This window comes from Symphodus melops (genome assembly GCF_947650265.1).
Source record: "Symphodus melops genome assembly, contig: scaffold_91, whole genome shotgun sequence".
NCBI lineage: Eukaryota > Metazoa > Chordata > Actinopteri > Labriformes > Labridae > Symphodus > Symphodus melops.
In genome coordinates this window covers 107,045-119,361 of record NW_027636633.1, presented here as the reverse complement: position 1 = coordinate 119,361, position 12,317 = coordinate 107,045, and the positions used below count along the sequence as shown (strand labels likewise).

Here is a 12,317-nt window from a genome sequence, read left to right as displayed (position 1 = left end):
GGAGGACACAATGAGGAAGGGGCTTCACGGTCACTGGCAGCGACCCGGAGTTAACCTCCCCCTCAGTTGCCACGGAAACGGAAGAGCTGAGAATAAGGAAGGAAGCCAGCCGGTGAGAAGTTACAACCCGAAAGAATGAGAGAAGACAAGAGCAGAGAGAGTGCAAACACACACACTAAAACACACTCTCACGTGTGTGTGTGTGTGTGTGTGTGTGTGTGTGTGTGTGTGTGTGTGTGTGTGTGTGTCTCTGCAGCGAGTGTTATTCTACTGATCAGCAGGGAGATCTTTCTTCTGACACAGCTGGCTTCCTGTAAAGATGGCGGCTCAGATTTCAAGCCCCGCCTCCTGCCTGATTCGAGATGATGACACTCATTGAAGACATTAATAAAATAATTCTTTGAGCATGGCGTTGTAAACTTGGAAATCTTTGACTCGTATATTCTCATAGCACCTGCTCGCTCTGACTCCTCCTACCGCCGCCATCTTTACACAGGCTGAGAAACTGAAGACCCAATAACACATGACCAGTGATAAGAGCTGACAAACACACACTCTCTGAGGCCCAACAGCTGGATGATCGTCAGCTTCCTGTCCAACAGGAAGTAGAGCAGCTCCACGTCCAACACAAGGTTCAGCCTGGTTTTAGAAGCAGCTTTCTCCTCTCGCTGTTTCTCCTCACTCTGATCAGATTTTCTCTTCTTTGCTGCTACGTCCACGTCCGTCATATTCACCGCTTTGAATCTCCTCCAATCACTGAGCTGTATCCACTCCTAAACTCACCTGTTGCGCTCTCATTGGCTGGAGGAAACACACCAGCTCCGCCCACAAACAATGGAGCAGCTTCACTTTAGGAGAAGACTGAGTTTTATTTTGAAGGGACAATGGAGCAGCTTCACTTTAGGAGAAGACTGAGTTTTATTTTGAAGGGACAATGGAGCAGCTTCACTTTAGGAGAAGACTGAGTTTTATTTTGAAGGGACAATGGAGCAGCTTCACTTTAGGAGAAGACTGAGTTTTATTTTGAAGGGACCATGGAGCAGCTTCACTTTAGGAGAAGACTGAGTTTTATTTTGAAGGGACCATGGAGCAGCTTCTCTTTAGGAGAAGACTGAGTTTTATTTTGAAGGGACCATGGAGCAGCTTCACTTTAGGAGAAGACTGAGTTTTATTTTGAAGGGACCATGGAGCAGCTTCACTTTAGGAGAAGACTGAGTTTTATTTTGAAGGGACCATGGAGCAGCTTCACTTTAGGAGGAGACCATGGAGACCATGGTTCTCCAGCGTTTGCTAAAACTAGCTCCTGATCAAAACAGATTTCTATCAGTGGTTATTTGATACCCTGAAGGAACCTCCTGATATGCTGCAGGAAAAAAGGAAAGGAGTGTTAGGATGCAGAGAGGAGAGGGAGGAACGTACCTGGAGTCTGCTTTACTCAGGTTAGGATGGAGGATGGTCTGGTTCTTCAACATCTCCACCACACATTTAGTGTTTAGCTCCTTCTCTGTGGAAGAGAGAGGGCACAGCGTTAAAAGCAGAGCTGCTGTCACTGCTGAACATTGAGACTGAAACACAGATGAAGAGCACATTCTTCAGTCTGAAGCTTTTCAGAGCACCAACTCTGAAAACGCCCTTTAACCTCCACGTGAGCGCTAAGCTAATCAATACAGCACGCTTCCTGCACACAGTCTCTCTCTCTCTCACACACACACACACACACACACACACACACACACACACACACTGACACATGCAAACACACACACACACACACTGACACACACACAGACACACGCACGCACGCACGCACGCACGCACGCACGCACGCACGCACGCACGCACGCACGCACGCACGCACGCACGCACGCACGCACGCACGCACGCACGCACGCACGCACGCACGCACGCACGCACGCACGCACGCACGCACGCACACACACACACACACACACACACAGTCTTCAGAACACCAACTGCTCATTTCCAACTCAGCATAAGGAGTGGATGAAAACACTGTGTCAAATATTTAACAGAGCTCTGTGATTGATTATTATTATTTAACATAGCTCTGTAATTGATTATTATTATCTAACAGAACTGTTATTGATTATTATTATTTAACAGAGCTCTGTAATTGATTATTATTATTTAACATAGCTCTGTAATTGATTATTATTATCTAACAGAACTGTTATTGATTATTATTATTTAACAGAGCTCTGTGATTGATTATTATTATCTAACAGAACTGTTATTGATTATTATTATTTAACAGAGCTCTGTAATTGATTATTATTATTTAACATAGCTCTGTAATTGATTATTATTATCTAACAGAACTGTTATTGATTATTATTTAACATAGCTCTGTAATTGATTATTATTATCTAACAGAACTGTTATTGATTATTATTATTTAACAGAGCTCTGTGATTGATTATTATTATCTAACAGAACTGTTATTGATTATTATTATTTAACAGAGCTCTGTAATTGATTATTATTATTTAACATAGCTCTGTAATTGATTATTATTATCTAACAGAACTGTTATTGATTATTATTTAACAGAGCTCTGTGATTGATTATTATTATCTAACAGAACTGTTATTGATTATTATTTAACAGAGCTCTGTGATTGATTATTATTATTTAACAGAGCTCTGTGATTGATTATTATTATTTAACAGAGCTCTGTGATTGATTATTATCTAACAGAGCTCTGTGATTGATTATTATTATTTAACAGAGCTCTGTGATTGATTATTATTATTTAACAGAGCTTGATTGTCTTCATGATTCCTGGTTGATACGAGCTGGATCACTCTGGATTCTTTGCCCCATGCGAGTGCTGGTCTGGATTTCCTCTTCTCATTGCCCCCTGCTACAGTGAGGTCAGAGGTCAGGGCTGGAGCAACACTCCTTCAGATGCAAATCATCCACAGAAACTAAGACAGCCTTCACCTGTGACGCCGCCTTCAGGCCTGTTGTGTAAACAAGCCTTTAAAGAGAACAGACTTTATCAACTATAAAGTATTTTAAACCGGCCCACACATGAATGTTAGAGGTGTCTCCATTATACAGCGAGCATGTGAGAGCGTGCAGCGATTATTCACTTCAGCATGTGTCAGCACATCAAACATTCTGTGGTTTCTTTTCTTTAACAAGAACTCACTGAAGAGACTTCAGATATCCTCTCTGTAAGAAAGGCTCAGCTCGACACTTCAGGACGTTTAGTGAAGGTGTGAACAAGCAGATCAGGAGGATACGAGGAGAAGTCCTCCTGAATTCATCAGGACTTATGTGAAAATGGCTGTTGTCACTTTCCTGTACCTTCATCAGGTAACAATGTGACCATCATCATCATTAAGTTAGCTCCAGATCTACTGTATTAAAATCCTTTCATGATCTGTTCCTGGTTCACTTTCTGGGATTCAAATGGAAACCTGAGTTCAACATGTAAGGAATCAGAAAGTGGAGACTGTTTAAAGAGGAACACCAGGCAAGAGCCATGGAAACTAGGGGTCAAAGGTCAGAGGACCTGAATCTGCTGTCAGGGAGCTATAGCAGCAGGGTGCTGCTGTCTGCATTACTGCCTACATTTCCCATGTGCCCACATTCTAACCGCACTTCCTGAAGGGAAACTCTGAGGCAGTGTCATTAAAGGATAAATGTACGCACTGTTTTCTCACTTTCCACTGTCCGGTCCACCTATGCTCATGAGCCAAGAAGCTGATTGGCCGCGGTGTTGCTGTTGCTACGCCTGCGTTGCTCCGTTCTTCGAAGGCCACAGCCATGGGAACATGGTGCATTACGCAACTTTAGCAAATATTCTTCCAGCCTCACTCCCTTCCTGCCTTTGTCCTTTCAGCAGCTAAGCTACCTCTCCTCCTCTTCAACCTGGGACACACAGGGAGAGCTTACAGAAGAACTGAGTCACTCCCTGAACTACTGCAGCCTTCCTGCTGAAGAACCTGTCTGACACAGAGAACGAGGAGAAGCTGAGTCCTGACAGAGCGGCACCAAGGAGGGCTGAGTTTTTCAAATGATGAGGAAAGAAAAAAAGAGCACGGCTTCTGAGAATCCAGTTTCATCCTGACTCAAGGATCCTGCGTCCGCTCAAAGCTGCTTTGCAATAAGTCTTTCATATCTCTGCTGGAACTGTAGAGAGGTTCAATCGAGCAGGGATCACACAGACATTACTCCAAAAACATTTCCCACTGGCTTTAATTAAACAGAAACCTTCACGGTCATCAGGTTCGTCAGGTTTGAGGGTTAATTTACAGGCTGAGTAATTGATAACACGCCTTTCTTTCAATGATCGAATACAACATGCAGCTTCACAAACATTTATCAGTTCTGTCATTCACAAAATCACACTTCACTGTCCAGCTTCCAAAGCAAAACAGGATCTGACACTCAGATATTTCTTCTCTGAAAAACAAACAAACATAGCTCCATTTGTTTACATTGTAGCTCTGTTTGTTTACATTGTAGATCCGCTTGTTTATATCGTAGCTCTGTTTGTTTACATTGTAGCTCTGTTTGTTTACATTGTAGCTCTGCTTGTTTACATTGTAGCTCTGCTTGTTTACATTGTAGCTCTATTTGTTTACATTGTAGCTGTTTGTTTACATTGTAGCTCTGTTTGTTTACATTGTAGCTGTTTGTTTACATTGTAGCTCTGCTTGTTTATATCGTAGCTCTGTTTGTTTACATTGTAGCTCTGCTTGTTTACATTGTAGCTCTGCTTGTTTACATTGTAGCTCTGTTTGTTTACATTGTAGCTCTGTTTGTTTACATTGTAGCTCTGCTTGTTTACATTGTAGCTCTGCTTGTTTACATTGTAGCTCTGCTTGTTTACATTGTAGCTGTTTGTTTACATTGTAGCTCTGCTTGTTTATATCGTAGCTCTGTTTGTTCACGTCTATGGTCTCTGTAGTCTCAGTTAACATAACGATAGCAACGTCCTCTCACAGTCTGTGTCATAGACACGTCTCTGGTCTCTGTAGTCTCAGCTAACATAACGATAGCAGCGTCCTCTCACAGTCTGTGTCATAGACACGTCTCTGGTCTCTGTAGTCTCAGCTAACATAACGATAGCAACGTCCTCTCACAGTCTCTGTCATAGACGCGTCTATGGTCTCTGTAGTCTCAGCTAACGTTACGATAGCAGCGTCCTCTCACCGTCTCTGTCATAGACACGTCTATGGTCTCTGTAGTCTCAGCTAACGTCCTCTCACAGTCTCTGTCATAGACGTGTCTATGGTCTCTGTAGTCTCAGCTAACGTAACGATAGCAGCGTCCTCTCACCGTCTCTGTCACAGACACGTCTATGGTCTCTGTAGTCTCAGCTAACATAACGATAGCAACGTCCTCTCACAGTCTCTGTCATAGACACGTCTCTGGTCTCTGTAGTCTCAGCTAACATAACGATAGCAACGTCCTCTCACAGTCTCTGTCATAGACGCGTCTATGGTCTCTGTAGTCTCAGCTAACGTTACGATAGCAGCGTCCTCTCACCGTCTCTGTCATAGACACGTCTATGGTCTCTGTAGTCTCAGCTAACGTCCTCTCACAGTCTCTGTCATAGACGCGTCTATGGTCTCTGTAGTCTCAGCTAACGTAACGATAGCAGCGTCCTCTCACCGTCTCTGTCATAGACACGTCTATGGTCTCTGTAGTCTCAGCTAACATAACGATAGCAGCGTCCTCTCACAGTCTCTGTCATAGACACGTCTATGGTCTCTGTAGTCTGTGAGCGCGCTGCAGGAGCAGACAGAGATACACTTTTAACAATATACAGGCTGATAATATTAAATGTCTGATGTCTTCAAAGCTAAATCAAGACAGAACTTGTTTGTGGAATAATAATTTAGCAAATATATATTTAAAGTTTCTCAATTTCCTTATCTGACATAATGATTGATTCTGTGATTGATTGAACAGAACATAATGCTTTCTCTATTAAATGTACAGTAACAGATGTGAAGGCTACACAAAACACTATTTGTTATTTCAGCCATTAAAACATGTTTGGCCTGTATTTTTCATCTACCTGCCGCCTTGACCAGTGAATCAGAAAGTGAATTTGGGACCCTGTCAGTAATATGGTGAGCATCATCAGCAGCTGTAGAGCAGAGGTGGTTGGCTGTAACAAGCAGGCGTTTCCATGGTAACTGCAAAGAAGCAGGTTTGTAGGGACGACCCAAGACGAGTTAAACCTTAATTAAGCAAAAGTACGATTTATTCGATTACTCGATTAATCGACGGGATATTCGATAGAATACTCGATTACTAAAATATTCGATAGCTGCAGCTCTAGTTTACATTGTAGCTCCGCTTGTTTGTATCGTAGCTCTGTTTGTTAACATTGTAGTTCTGCTTCTTTACATCGTAGTTCTGCTTCTTTACATAGTAGCTCTGCTTCTTTACATCGTACCTCTGTTTGTTTACATTGTACCTCTGTTTGTTTACATTGTACCTCTACTTGTTTACATCGTAGCTCTGCTTTTTTACGTCGTAGCTCTGCTTGTTTACGTCGTACCTCTGTTTGTTTACATTGTACCTCTACTTGTTTACATCGTAGCTCTGCTTTTTTACGTCGTAGCTCTGCTTGTTTACGTCGTACCTCTGCTTCTTTACATCGTAGCTCTGCTTTTTTACATTGTAGCTTTGTTTGTTTACATCATAGCTCTGCTTATTTACATCGTAGCTCTGCTTGTTTACATCGTAGCTCTGCTTGTTTACATCGTAGCTCTGTTTGTATACATCGTACCTCTGCTTCTTTACATCGTACCTCTGCTTCTTTATATCGTACCTCTGCTTGTTTACATCGTAGCTTTGTTTGTTTACATCGCAGCTCTGCTTCTTCACATCGTAGCTCTGATTCTTTACATCGCAGCTCTGTTTGTTTGCATCGCAGCTCTGCTTGTTTACAATAAAAGGACTTTCTCTCCTCACTCTACTGCCTGGACATAAACGAGCAGCACAGACGTACATGAAACATCTACTGACCCTGAAAGCAGGAAGTGGATTTCAGCATGTCAGGAAAGAAAGCTGTCAGAACCATCCACTTCTTGTATTAGAAATGATCGCATGTACCAGGGAAACGTACACAGAGTTCATTTCAACCCGTTTAACTACAATATTTCTGTTTTAAAGACACACACACACACACACACACACACACACACACACACACACACACACAACTGAACGTCCACAGACAAGATTTCTGTGGTTTCATAACAAAACGTCTGCTGAATGTCTGTACACTATAAATCCTGCCTATGGGAATATAGAAGAGAGAGAGAGAGTGAGAGTGAGGGAGAGAGAGAGAGATGGAAAGAGAGAGAGAGAGATGGATAGAGAGTGAGAGAGAAGGAGAGAGAGTGAGGGAGAGAGAGAGAGATGGAAAGAGAGAGAGAGAGATGGATAGAGAGTGAGAGTGAGGGAGAGAGAGGGGGAGAGAGAGATGCATCTGCCACTTGTCGGTACTCCTCCTCCTCCTTTCATGGGACACATGGCCTCCCACAGCAAAAACTCCACTTGGCAATCAACCAGGAAATGTCCTCTCTGCTTCTCTGCATGCTGCACCATAAATCTGACCCAAGGATTTGCACGCCAACGTGTGTAACACTGCACCATTGTTAGCGTGACTCAGCTAATATCAGAGATGTGTACATAAGGTTCTGGAGACGCCCCGGGAAGAAGAGAGTCACACTCATCACAGTGAAAGTCAGCCTGGAGTGCCCTGAAGAGGTTTATTGATATACTGTTGTCACAGGCTTTACTGGCTGACTGACTCCGCCCCTTACAGCGAGCTGAGTGTCTGAAGAGACGGGGAGCCTCTCTAACAATAGATCTTACAGCAGCTTTAAGTCCAGCTGGACGTCGAGCAGCCCTAAGGGAAGACCTGCTGGACCAACATCCAGACGCTCATGTCACTAATGGCCCCCAGTCCCAGGATATTAAACAGGAAGTACTTTGGTGAAGTCTGTCCTCACTGAAACAATCGCACGCCACACGCTGCTGGTCAACTCATCAAGTCAGTGGAGACTCGACGGCTGAGACTTGAATGTTTTCAGTCCACGTCACGGGGATTATCATGAACTGAAAATCCAATAAAAGCAGGTTTTAAACTGAAACTGGGAGTTTATTAACTCATGAAGATCAAATCAACTTTGAGAAAAAATGTGGCGAGCGTTCGACTCGCTGAGTGACTCGGACTAGAGACGCACTGATCCACGTACAGGTCCTATCTGATCCCCACTGCATGTATAAATATTATTATTACTGTTGTTGTGATGTATCAGGTTGAGGTTAGGACAGGAGGGGGACGGAGAGGAAGGAAGTCCGCCTCAAGTCCTAACAGGACAGGAAGTCCGCCTCAAGTCCTAACAGGACAGGAGACCGCCTCAAGTCCTAACAGGACAGGAGACCACCTCAAGTCCTAACAGGACAGGAAGTCCACCTCAAGTCCTAACAGGACAGGAGACCACCTCAAGTCCTAACAGGACAGGAGACCACCTCAAGTCCTAACAGGACAGGAAGTCCCCCTCAAGTCCTAACAGGACAGGAAGTCCGCCTCAAGTCCTAACAGGACAGGAGACCGCCTCAAGTCCTAACAGGACAGGAGACCACCTCAAGTCCTAACAGGACAGGAGACCACCTCAAGTCCTAACAGGACAGGAAGTCCACCTCAAGTCCTAACAGGACAGGAAGTCCGCCTCAAGTCCTAACAGGACAGGAGACCACCTCAAGTCCTAACAGGACAGGAGACCACCTCAAGTCCTAACAGGACAGGAAGTCCGCCTCAAGTCCTAACAGGACAGGAAGTCCGCCTCAAGTCCTAACAGGACAGGAAGTCCACCTCAAGTTCTAAGAATCTACCTCACCTCAAGTGAGAACTTGGGGGTCATCCATAAAGGGGCGGGGGGGGGGGTCTGTAATGTAGATATTTAGTGGGGGGGTCTATGATGTAGATATTTAGTGGGGGGGTCTATGATGTAGATATTTAGTGGGGGGGTCTGTAATGTAGATATTTAGTGGGGGGGTCTATGATGTAGATATTTAGTGGGGGGGGATCTGTTATGTAGATATTTAGTGGGGGGGGGGGTCTGTAATGTAGATATTTAGTGGGGGGGTCTGTAATGTAGATATTTAGAGGGGGGGGTCTGTAATGTAGATATTTAGGGGGGGGGTCTGTAATGTAGATATTTAGTGGGGGGTCTGTAATGTAGATATTTAGTGGGGGGGCTGTAATGTAGATATTTAGTGGGGGGGGGGCTGTAATGTAGATATTTAGTGGGGGGGCTGTAATGTAGATATTTAGTGGGGAGGCTGTAATGTAGATATTTAGTGGGGGGGGTCTGTAATGTAGATATTTAGTGGGGGGGCTGTAATGTAGATATTTAGTGGGGGGGCTGTAATGTAGATATTTAGTGGGGGGGTCTGTAATGTAGATATTTAGTGGGGGGGGTCTGTAATGTAGATATTTAGAGGGGGGGTTAGTAATGTAGATATTTAGTGGGGGGGTCTGTAATGTAGATATTTAGAGGGGGGGTCTGTAATGTAGATATTTAGAGGGGGGGTTAGTAATGTAGATATTTAGTGGGGGGGTCTGTAATGTAGATATTTAGAGGGGGGGTCTGTAATGTAGATATTTAGAGGGGGGGGTCTGTTATGTAGATATTTAGAGGGGGGGGGGGGTCTGTTATGTAGATATTTAAATGAACAGCCTCCATCATGTTAACAGTCAGTGACAGCCTGACTGATGACCTCTCACCTCTCCTGTTCATAGGCCGCACACGAACAGCCACTTTGACATTGGCGTCGTCCATGCTGGACTCCCCCATGGTGAGTCCTGGTCCTGGGGTGGGGGGGGGGGCTGATCCAGAATAAATCAGCTCTTCTTCGAACAAACAATCATTCAAAATGCTTAGAGTGTCGGCCAGCTAGCCGCCCAGACATGTCTAAAGGGGGGACACACAAAGCCTGGACCAGATCCTGCTTACAGTCCAGGAACTTGTAGACCCTCAGAAATCAGCTGGCTGTTATAGTCCAGGAACCTGTAGATCCTCAAAGACCAGCTGGCTGCTCATAGTCAAGGACCATGTCGACCCTCAGAGGCCAGGAGGCTGCTAATAGTCCAGGACCATGTCGACCCTCAGAGGCCAGGAGGCTGCTAATAGTCCAGGACCATATAGACCCTCAGAGACCAGGAGGCTGCTAATAGTCCAGGACCATGTAGACCCTCAGAGACCAGGAGGCTGCTAATAGTCCAGGACCATGTAGACCCTCAGAGGCCAGGAGGCTGCTAATAGTCCAGGACCATGTAGATCCTCAGAGACCAGGAGGCTGCTAATAGTCCAGGACCATGTAGACCCTCAGAGACCAGGAGGCTCCTTCTAGTCCAGGACCCTGTAGACCCTCAGAGACCAGGAGGCTGCTTATAGTCCAGGACCCTGTAGACCCTCAGAGACAGGCGGGCTGCTTAGAGTCCAGGACCCTGTAGACCCTCAGAAACAAGGAGGCTGGATGGAGACATGTAAATGACGTCATTACAAACACGCTCTCTGCAAGTAAAAAAAAAGGCTAACCAGCTAATCTACCAGACAAACTGACGGTTGGAAAGGAGCACGTTTACGTCAGTTTCCGGACATTTTACGACAAAATACCTCCCAACAGCACGTCACGCACGAGCCTCTCACCTTGGTGGATTCATCTCAGGTGTGACACCGCTGACAAACACGCACGAGCCCCACAAAAGAGCCGCCTCGATCTACACAGCTACGTCCTCCTCTGTGTCGAGCTACATGACGTGAGCAGCATCCGCCCTTCCGCCCGCTAACACGCCTTCAAAATAAAAGCGCCGGGTGACTCGTCTTTAAAAAAAAACCGTAGACTGTAAATAGTGATTAATAATAATGATAATAATAATAATAATAATAATAATAAATACTGATCCAAAGCCGAACACTAAACAAGATCATGTGATATTGACACATTTAACCCGATCTCTTTTATTTAACTATGCTGTCAAAGCAAACAAAAAGGCCGGAAACGGATTATTATAGTTACCGTGACACAGTTTAATTCTTTATTTTTAATTAAATAAACTAACTTACATAAACTGTAAAGTTAACAACATTCCTGATCACCACAGGCAGATGATCATCACATATAGCTTCCGGCTCATAAACTGTTGAACTCAATGTTTAGTGTTTTAAAGCATGTTTAATGTGTTTTAAAGCATGTTTAATGTGTTTTAAAACATGTTTAGTGTGCTCAGACACACAACTATTCCCTGTTTAAACTGTTTTTATTAGGACTTGTTTCCAGGGGGACGTCAATAACCGACACACCGGGGACCGTTAACCGACAGTAACCGAGCCGGAAGTTCATGTAAAGTTTAAAAACAGACTCTGAACATCTGACAGGATGAATTTAAATATAAAGAGAAGAAGAAGAAACGTTCCTTACCAGATGTGTCCAAGACGACAGTCAGTCACGCGACACTTCCGCTCTGTACTTTCAAAGTAAAAACAATATACGTGACAGTTTCCGCTATGAGTTTCAAAATAAAAATCGGTACCACGTGATTTATAAACAAGCGTCTCTGAGTATTTGTAAGAAGAATGACAACAGTTAAATGAATATATTATGAGTAAAGAAAAGTAGAGTAACTTAATGTGTCCTCATTAATAAGACGACAGTGACCAATAAATCCGCTGATCTTCAAACAGAGACGAGCTCAGTGTGTTATCATCTTTAAAGCAATCAGAGGAATATTAAACAGTGTCATGGTCCCTGCACTGGTTTCTGATCCTGGTGTGGAGGTTCTGTCTGATGTAGTTTTCAGTCAGAGACGAGCTCAGTGTGTTATCATCTTTAAAGCAATCAGAGGAAGAAGAAGAAACTGAACATGAGTCTGTTAACACTAAGTTATAGTTCAGAACTTTAACCAGGGTTAGAGTGATAGTGCTTCTGTGATGGGGCCCAGTATGACATCCTCTCATGCCCCCCCCCCCCCCCTGAAATAATGAAGCACACACCTGTGATAGCATGTGTACCTGTTGAGTTGTATTCATTTAAAGCTAACTGTTGGTGCAGAGATTTGTTTCCACGCTCAGACATGAGACGTGTCTGAGACTTTATCTGTGTAAAGGAGGGACTAACAGAAGAGCCAATCACAGGGTTTAGTTGAGGAAGGGACAGGAAGTGTTTAAGAAGTGATGAAAATAAAAACACAAACTGTTATCAACAAAATAAAGGGGTATGTCAACAAGCTGGACTCCATCACTTCCTACCTG

The 12,317-nt window shown here is 44.1% G+C and overlaps 1 long non-coding RNA gene across 1 annotated transcript; it reads right to left on the bottom strand.

Moving 5' to 3' along the window:
* Positions 1–1,282: 1,282 nt before the first annotated feature.
* On the bottom strand, positions 1,283–10,839 carry LOC306819266. Its single transcript, XR_013778513.1, has 3 exons — positions 10,716–10,839; positions 9,791–10,538; positions 1,283–1,504 (listed from the first exon to the last, which is right to left on the bottom strand). It is a non-coding gene; the product is annotated as an uncharacterized lncRNA (long non-coding RNA).
* Positions 10,840–12,317: the final 1,478 nt, after the last annotated feature.